Source organism: Nannospalax galili, unplaced genomic scaffold, assembly GCF_000622305.1.
Source record: "Nannospalax galili isolate Female #2095 unplaced genomic scaffold, S.galili_v1.0 scaffold4, whole genome shotgun sequence".
Taxonomy (NCBI): domain Eukaryota; kingdom Metazoa; phylum Chordata; class Mammalia; order Rodentia; family Spalacidae; genus Nannospalax; species Nannospalax galili.
This window is the reverse complement of record NW_008350321.1, coordinates 502,703-511,596: the sequence shown is the minus strand read 5'-3', so window position 1 is coordinate 511,596 and position 8,894 is coordinate 502,703.

Genomic DNA, 8,894 nt, shown 5'->3' with positions numbered 1-8,894 from the left:
AACTTTCTAAAGCTGGGATAGTGGTATGTACGTGCTTTCATCAGGGCACAAGGATCACTGGATCCCAATATTGTAAAACACAGAAAGCTCTTGTATATAAAGTCTTTTTGCAATCAATAATAACTGTCAGTGATGCCGTGGATATCTTCCAGTGCACATAGTAATGGACAGAATGCCCAGTACCTGTCTTGGAGTAATCAACATTAAGAATATGGTCATGTTATTCTAGGGAAATCAATGGTCTGTACATGCATATGGAATGAATGCTGAGTTCTCCAAGTCGAGGAGGGTAAACTGCCTTTTAAATTTCATACTGGATGCAAAGAGTCCACTTCAGTAACCACTTGTAGCACAGAAGCAATCTATTCTGAATGGATTTCTCACATAAACTGTGAAACTAGAAAATGAAGTTATTACAACAAAGGGAATCTTTGCTTTTATTCTTAAGAATATTTTTAATATATAGTATAAAACCCAGTAATCATTAGGTTTCCATGAAAGTCTGGAAAATGAGAGTGAGTGTAGGTGGAACAGACATATAGGTACGCCTCTTTCATGAATAATATCCCAAAGACATTGCTTGAAAATTCATACACAAGGAAAGCTTAAAAGAAAATGCCCCCGGGGCTTCCCCTCGAGCAATACAGTGAGTGACAACCGATGTTCAGACAACACTCTCCCATGCAGCAGTGTAAACGACACCAGCTGCTTCTTCACAACAATCAAATACCCTGAAAAGAGTTCCTGGTGCATGACTCAGTTAAGGAAAGTAGAAACAGGGAGCCACTGACACATTAGCTTAGCAGAATATGAACCTACAAACAAGCAATCGCTCTCCTGACAACCGAGAACTCTGGGTAATGCTCTATGTAATGACTTAAAAAGGGATATCTCATGTCTAGTTTTTGGCAGGCAGGGGAGTTCAGACAGCATCTCACTTTGTAATGCAGGCTGGTCCGAGTCTCTCAGCAATCCTCCGACCACAGCCTCTGTATGTCCAAGACTGTCACAAAGAGCCAATATTCAGTTTCTTGATCAATTTGCTGCATGGTAAGGAGATTTTAAGATTTAACTTGTGAAGATACACTTCAAAGATCAAAGTCATGTGATTTGCTACAGCCTGAGATCTGCCAAGGCCTTGAACGTGATGACGGAGAAGTGGAATGCCCTCTGTGGCTAAGAAACATGTAGGAAGGCCTGAACCAACATTCACTGTACATGATGAGGAGATGATGTGAAAAATAGAGAAAAAAATGCAGGATTCCGTTGTCAGCCTGAGGTTTGTGGACCATTCCTATTACTGAGTCACGGGAGTCATGATGCCAGGATCCAGGGACTGACATTTGTATTCAAGCCATGGAATGCTGTCCATGATCAAACCATGTGGAAACAAGGATGACATCAACACAAATTATTTTTTAAAAAATTAATTATTTTTATTTTATGTGTTCTGCCTATGTGCTGGATAGCTTTAGTGTCAACTTGACACACCTGGGTTGAGGGAGACTCGGTTGGTGAATTGCCTCCACAGGACTGGCCTGTGGCCATGTCTACTGAGGCATCTTCTTCATTGTTGAGTGATGTTGGAGGGCCCAACCCACTGTGGGTGGTGCCACCCCTGGGCAGGTGGGCCTGTGTTGGATAAGGGAGCAAGCTGAGCAGGGGCCAGGGGAGCAAGCCAGTAAGCAGCATTCCTCCATGGCCTGTGCTCCAGCTCCTGCCTCCAGATTCCTGCCCTGAGTTCCTACCTTGGGTTCCCTAATGAACTGTGACCCGGGAGACATAAACTGAATTAACCCTTTCCTCCCCGAGTTGGTATTGGTCAGAGTGTTTTGTCACAGCAATGGAGAGACAATCTAGGACATGCATGTTAGTGCAACCATGTCATGAAACACCTGCGGAGCACAGACGAGGGTGTCAGAGCCCCTAGAACTGGTTATGAAGCACTGTGACTGGAGTTGTTAGCTGTCATGTGGGTGCTGGCTGCAAGAGCTGCCAGTACTCTTAACCGCTGAGCCATCTCTCTGACCCCTAAATCAATTTCTTAAAATTAAGGGCTTACAGTTTTACTGTGTTAAGAGGTATCCTACAGTTAAATTGAAACCTGAAAACACAAGTGACAGTCTGTGAATCACTATCATAGTCCTGTTGCTTTGGTAACCTCTGTGGTTGGCATAACTGTTTGATGCAGACAATGGTATTCTCTTCATTACCAAGACAAGACACTAGAGAACACATGGGAAATGGTTGTGTAGAAGCACAAGGCCAGTGTTGGTTATATGAATACTTGAGAAACATGAACACCACCAAGCTGTGAGCAAGGACAGTCACCTAAATGTGTGCTCCACATCCTACATCAGCCACATTTTCAAACACTCAACCAGTACAGTTTGTTTTCATAACCTGATTTGGAATCCTAAATTGTTGGCATTACACAAAATGCCCTGCCCAATTGGCAATCCAACCCTGCAAAAACAGCCCATGTCCAAGTTGGACTTGATGGGTGCAAGATAGACACAATATTTATTTTTTACCCGACATATTTGTTATCATCTAGGAAAGGGAACATGGTGGTATTTAACAAATGAAATAGTTAATTACTACTACTTTGACAATCAGCAATAAAACATTAAAGCTAATGTGTGATTTAAAAACAAAGAAATTAAGCTACTACCGGAGATAGCTCATTGTTAAAGTTCTAGTCTTGGAAGCCTCAGGACCTAAGTTCAGTCTCCCAAATTTACATAAAATGCTGGTTATGGTCACATACACATGCAATCCAAGACTGAAGGGAGAGGGAGAGGGATTGGAGACAGGAGGAGCCTGGGGTGACTGACTAAATGGTCTACACTATTCAGACAGATTCTGGTCAGTGAGAGACCCTATCAAAAAATAATAAATAAATAAATAAATAAATAAATAAATAAATAAATGATTTAAAAGGTCTGAGAATGATACTATGAGTCTCCTCTGACTGCACACGACCACACAGGTTGACACACACCTGAATATGAATGCGACTGCACACAGACCAACAGACATGTGCAGACATGCACACCCATACACAAATACAGACAAAAATTCAGTTTTTCTAATTTCAGTTTAACCACTTATATTTACTAATCCCCAGGTTAGTTCAAACTATTAGCAGGAAAGCATGATTTATGAATACTTAAATACAAGAAATACATAGACTATGAAGAATGTGAAATCTTATGCACTGTAAAAATTTAAATAAATAACAAGAATAAGAACTACGGACAGACTTCAAAGGTTATGCTGATGCCTGCAATGCATGAAGCCCTGGGTTCAAGAACATCAGCAGTGAAAAAGAAAAACACATCCCGAGGTGCGAGTGATATAGAATATCACTAAACCAGAGGAGATAGTACAAGACGCATTTGTCCTAGGTAAAAGTTGTGCAGGAATCATAAGGTCCCTTCAACACTGTGTTTACCAGCTCTAGAAGGAAAGCAACCTCGGCCATCACCATGCCACTGACTTGTAGCACAGACACAATTCCTGCCTCTAGTCGAAAATACAATGCAATATATTTATAATATGTATGTATATTTGTGTGTGTATATTATATATATTTCATTCTAAAGCAGGATCATATCCTGTTTTTTTCCCCAGGATCATACTTTTCTTATAACCCCATTGCAATTTCTATTCTACACTGAAAATCTTTCTAGTAGGATCTATGACTGTCATACTGAAAACTATAAATTATCTAGAGATGGAACTCTGAATGTCATAATTACTACTGTCCTTAAACAAATTCAGTGTTTAATTTATTGGGATACTCAATAGTCAATCTCAGAGAATATTTTACTGTTATATGAGCTACATCACAATTAGCACATTAAGACACTTTCCTGTTTAGCTATCTTAAAGCGCACAAAGCCTTCCTCTCACCTGACTGAATTTGCACTGTGTTTGTTTCTAGTCCAGACCCCCAGGTCCAGACATGCTCCCTTACCAGACTTCCCTGATTTGGTTGCTCTGCATTCCAGACTGAAAAAGAATAAATTATGAGACTCCTTTCCTGAGCAAGACTGTGGGCTTCTACACACACCCTGAGATGTGAGAGCCAGCACTGACCCAGAGGGTACGGCTCAACCCTAAGATAAAGATCTGTGACTCTGTGACATCATCATCCTTCTGCGTTGCAATTTTCATTTCACCCTCAGTGGCAATGACATCTCTGGTTTTGGGAGTCAAGAACCTTTCTGAAACTTTTCGAGCTGCTAATTAGACAGCCACTTATGAGTTTCTTGTTAGTGTCTCTAAAGAGAGACTGGATTCAGAAAGGCATATAGTGTCCCAAGATACCTGAAGGCTGACCAGGACTTGAGGCACAGGGAACATCAAGGTCTCAAGTGTGAGACTCTTGAAAAGAGGTTTGTGTATCACATTGGAGTCCGCCCTTCAAAAAAATGAGTTAACTTTCAGATCTTAGGGATGCCCCATTTACGTTTTTCAGAACACAGTCAAAAATATGAAATGAAGGACCAGCAAGAGGCAAAACGTCATGTCGTGACAGACACTAGAAATGCAGTCTTTGACCACCTGAGTGGAAACTGGGAAAGGAGCCTATGGAAATGTTCTAGGAAAAGATTCAAATTTCACCCCAGCAATGACAGGAAAACTGAGCAGACCCCGGTGCCAAGAAAAATGGATGCATGTGACCATCCCTCACACATTACATCACCTACATTCATTAAATTTCATACAGGCCATTATGAAATTCTAACCTAAAAATACTGAATGGCAAGTGAACAGTCTTCAGAGGGTTTTTTTGCTGAGGAAAACAGGGACCTCTCATTGTTTAGCAACCAAGGAAGGAACAAAAATTAAAAGCTTTGGGGCTGGAGAAATGTCTCAGTGGTTAACCACACTGGCTGCTCTTTCAGAGGATCTAGGTTCAATTCCAAGCACCCACATAGTGACTAACAGCCATTTGTAACTCCAGTTGGGGGTCCAATGCCCTCTTCTGACCTCCACGGACATTGCACAACACGGGCACACATAGGTGCATGCAGGCATATAAATTATACACATATAATACAAATAATAAAATACTTTTACTAAAAGGATTATAATTTAGCTTATGCCCACTAAGTACTCCCCTTTGAGAATTTTAGGAATAAGTGTCCATACCAGAACACCTTCAATTCTGGCACACAGGCAAGCCCTCATTTCTCTGATCTCTCTGAGGGTCAGTAATTTACTACAAACAGTTGGAAACAGAGAAAGCCTTTGTAGTCATTACAAGGAGGGAAAGTGATTACAATCAGCCAAAGAAAAGACATATGTGCATGACACTGCAGAAAACCAATTTTTGTTTTATTCATTAAAGATTCCTGCATTCCTAAGCACATGTTCTACCACTGATCTGGACCTCTGTTAAGGCCGTGTTAGTTGGAAAGGCTTCACACACTGGCAAGTTAATAGAATAAATGAAGAAAACTTCAGTGCTTGGAGTTGCAAAAGACACCAGTGTGGCAGTTTGGACCACACAGGGGTGCTACTTGAGGGAACCATAACATTGAAAGCAGCCAGTACATAGTCATCATGGTGAGGGGTATGAGGTTTCTCAGGAGCTCAGAACTGACTGAGTCATTTTATAAAGTCTGAGAATTAGGGGTCACTGGAGCCATGGTCTAGCACCATCTCTCATGGGACCTGGGCAGTCACACAAGTCAGCAGGAAGAACGTAATACCAGAAAAATTCCTAGGTGAGGAGTTCTTGCCACTTGAACTGATGGAAGGAAGTTCTAGGCTGAAAGAAGGCTGAGGCCTGTGATCATGTTTCTCACACACCTCGAAAGAACTTGGGTAACATGTTTCCTGAGTCATTTAAAGTAAACATGCAAATAAAAATAAAAATTAAAAACTAAAGTTCAAGTTCTCTTTCAAAGTCCCAACATATGTGATGAAAACTAAGTTACGTGCTTTCTTATTTCCAAAGAAAACAAGCCTGCCCACCAAAGCAAAGCAAATTCCAGCAGCATAGCTCCCTACCTGACAGCTGCGTTTGGGTCATGACTGTCTAGGTTGCAGACAGTCAGACGGACAGCTACACGTCTCTGGATCTGCTATCTGAGGACACTCGGCTTGGCGCCTAGGCTCAGGTCAGCTCCACTCCACAGCTGCTGCTGTCCCCGGTGATCTTAAGATGCTCGTGTCTCGAATGTGCCGGTTCTCAACTGCAGCTGAGGCCGCACCATCTCCGGTGGCTTCCCCTGGCCTCTCCTGGTGCCGAGCCCCCACTTTTCTTCAGGAGCCCTTCAGTCCTCGTGTACTTCACCGTGCCCGGCCTGCCATTTCCCCGGTAGCCTCTCCTGACCACTGTGGAGGAGCTTTTCCTCATAACCCCTTCCATTCTTCAGCCTTCCTGTGGCCAAAACCAGTACCACACCGGGGACACTTACATGTGATAGGCCAAGCCAAGTTGAGATTCAGCCTTCACCCCGGACTGGGCAATAGCTTCTGTGTGCTGACCCTGAGGGACTACTTCCCAGAGGATCTCACCTCAGTGATGCCTATCTCTTATTAATCACAACTGATTATTTAGTCCCTACTAACCAGCATCGTGGTCCAAGAAAAGCAAACCTTTTACTTTCATAAATTATATTATTTATTCTTTTGTCTTTATTTTTTGTTTGTTTTCATTTATGTGTATGAGCATTTTGCTTACATATATGCAAGGGTTCAGAACTCAAGAACTCAGAACTGACTGAGTCATTTTATAGTCTGAGAATTAGGGCATGCATGCAATGCTGACAGAGATCAGCACAGGGCAGCAGAGCCCCAGGAACCGGAATTAAGGACTTGAGTTAGCTGCAGTGTTCCCCTCCCGTTCCAGGGGCTCTGATGCCCTCTGCTGATCTCTGTGGACATTGCATGCATGTATGTTAATTCTTGCTGGGAACCAAACCCATGTCCTGTACAACAGCATCCAGTGCTTTTAACCCCTTAGCTATCTCTCTAGCCCCACGTTGATAGATTCTTAATCCACCACAGCAAACAGCCTCAATAGAGTCTTTCCTTTCCTGTGACACTTCACAAACCAGACCGCCATGGTCTGAATTTCTCTCATTCTTATTTCAAGCACTCTGAGAATTGCACATTAACCTCTGGGTACTCAATGGCTTGGTCAGCTCAAAGTTCCAAACACTTGCACAACCCTTCCAAAAATCCCATGACCAGGTCTGTCTCCGTGATACCTCACTATCCTGGTACCGTCTTTTGTTTAGTTTCATTTTTCTTGCTGTTATACTTAGCACAACCAACTCCAGATAGGAAAGGGTTTATTGCATCTCACATTACCATATTACAATCTATCACTAAGTCAAGAAAGGAAATTCCTTGGAGGCAGGAACTGAAGCAGAGACCATGGAGGAATACTTCCTCCTGGCTTGCTCCCCCTGGTTTGCTCAGTTACCTTTCTTAAACAGTCCACTCCACCTACACAGGGATGGCACTGCCCACAGTGTGCTGGGCCCTCATATATCAACCAATAATTAAGAAAATGGCTCTCAGGCAGGGCTACAGGACAGTACCATGGAGAAAATCCCTCAACTGTGGTTCCCTCTTCCCAGGTGACTCTAATTTGTATCAAGTTCATCCACTGGGGTCTAGTCAGCCCATCTAGAGTCATCCCTTAGAGAAGATCATGGAGAGATGGCTCAGCAGTTAAGAGCACTGGCTGCTCTTGCAGAGGACCTGGGTTCAAATCCCAGCATCCACAACCATCCACAACTCTAGTCCCAAGGGATCTGATGCCCTCTTCTGACTTCTGTGGGCATTACATGACACAGGTGCACTTACACACATGCAGGCAACACACACATACACATAAAATAAATATAAAAATATTTTTAAAACAATCAGCTCTTCCTCACCCGGTAGGAATGATCTGCCTTATAGTTCTTAGATTAAGATCAGGGCCTACTGCCCTTTTCCACAGTTCAATGCTGAAGTTTTGTCTGCTTGATTTCGCATGGATCGTGTGCATGTTGTTAGCATTGCTGTAAGTTCATATGAGCAAGGTCCCAGGTGCCTGTAAATACTATTTCCATGGTCCTGCACCTCCTCCCAGGCTCTTACATCTTTCTGCCCCCTCTTCCACAATGGTCCCTGAACCCTGAGTTCATTGCCCTCTGCTGCACGAGGGAGCTCCATTGGTGAGTTGAGAGATGTGCTGGTGAGTTGAGAGATGCGTTAGTATTCTATCTACTCCTTGTTCCACTATGGTCCATGAGTCTTAGGTATAGAGGTTCCACTGTAGATGTGCCACTTAGGGTTGGACACTTCACAGACACTTTCTGTGTGTGACCAGTTGTGGAACTCTGTAATATTCTCTGCTGCAAAAGAAGCTTCTTCTGTGTGTGGTGACTGGCATACTTGCCCCCAAGGCTGTCACATGCCTAGACAAATGCAATTTCTCATTATTTGATAAATATGGATCCTTATATTTGCAGACAAGGATAACCAATTTTTAATGGAAAATTCAAGACACACATGACAGTCACAGAATATTTATTTTTGTGTATTTGTCATTCATTCTTATTCTTCATTTTATCAGATGCTAGTGTGACTCCATTCCTTGCCAAATACATAAGATTTCTCTTAGACACTTACATACACATTGGGAAAGTCATACTCTCTACAGGGTCTCAGAATATCCACGTGTCAGACATCCACTGTGGTCTTGTTCGCCCTGAGAAAGCAAGACCTACTGGAATCCTTCGAGCTGTTTAACATCTCAGATTGCTCTCTACAAAGCCATCTTGATCACATGATCCTTCTCTAGACCTTGTTATTTTCATACCCATTTTCTCTTCACATTCAAGAGATTATTTTTAAAGAAAAAGTTATTCTGTACA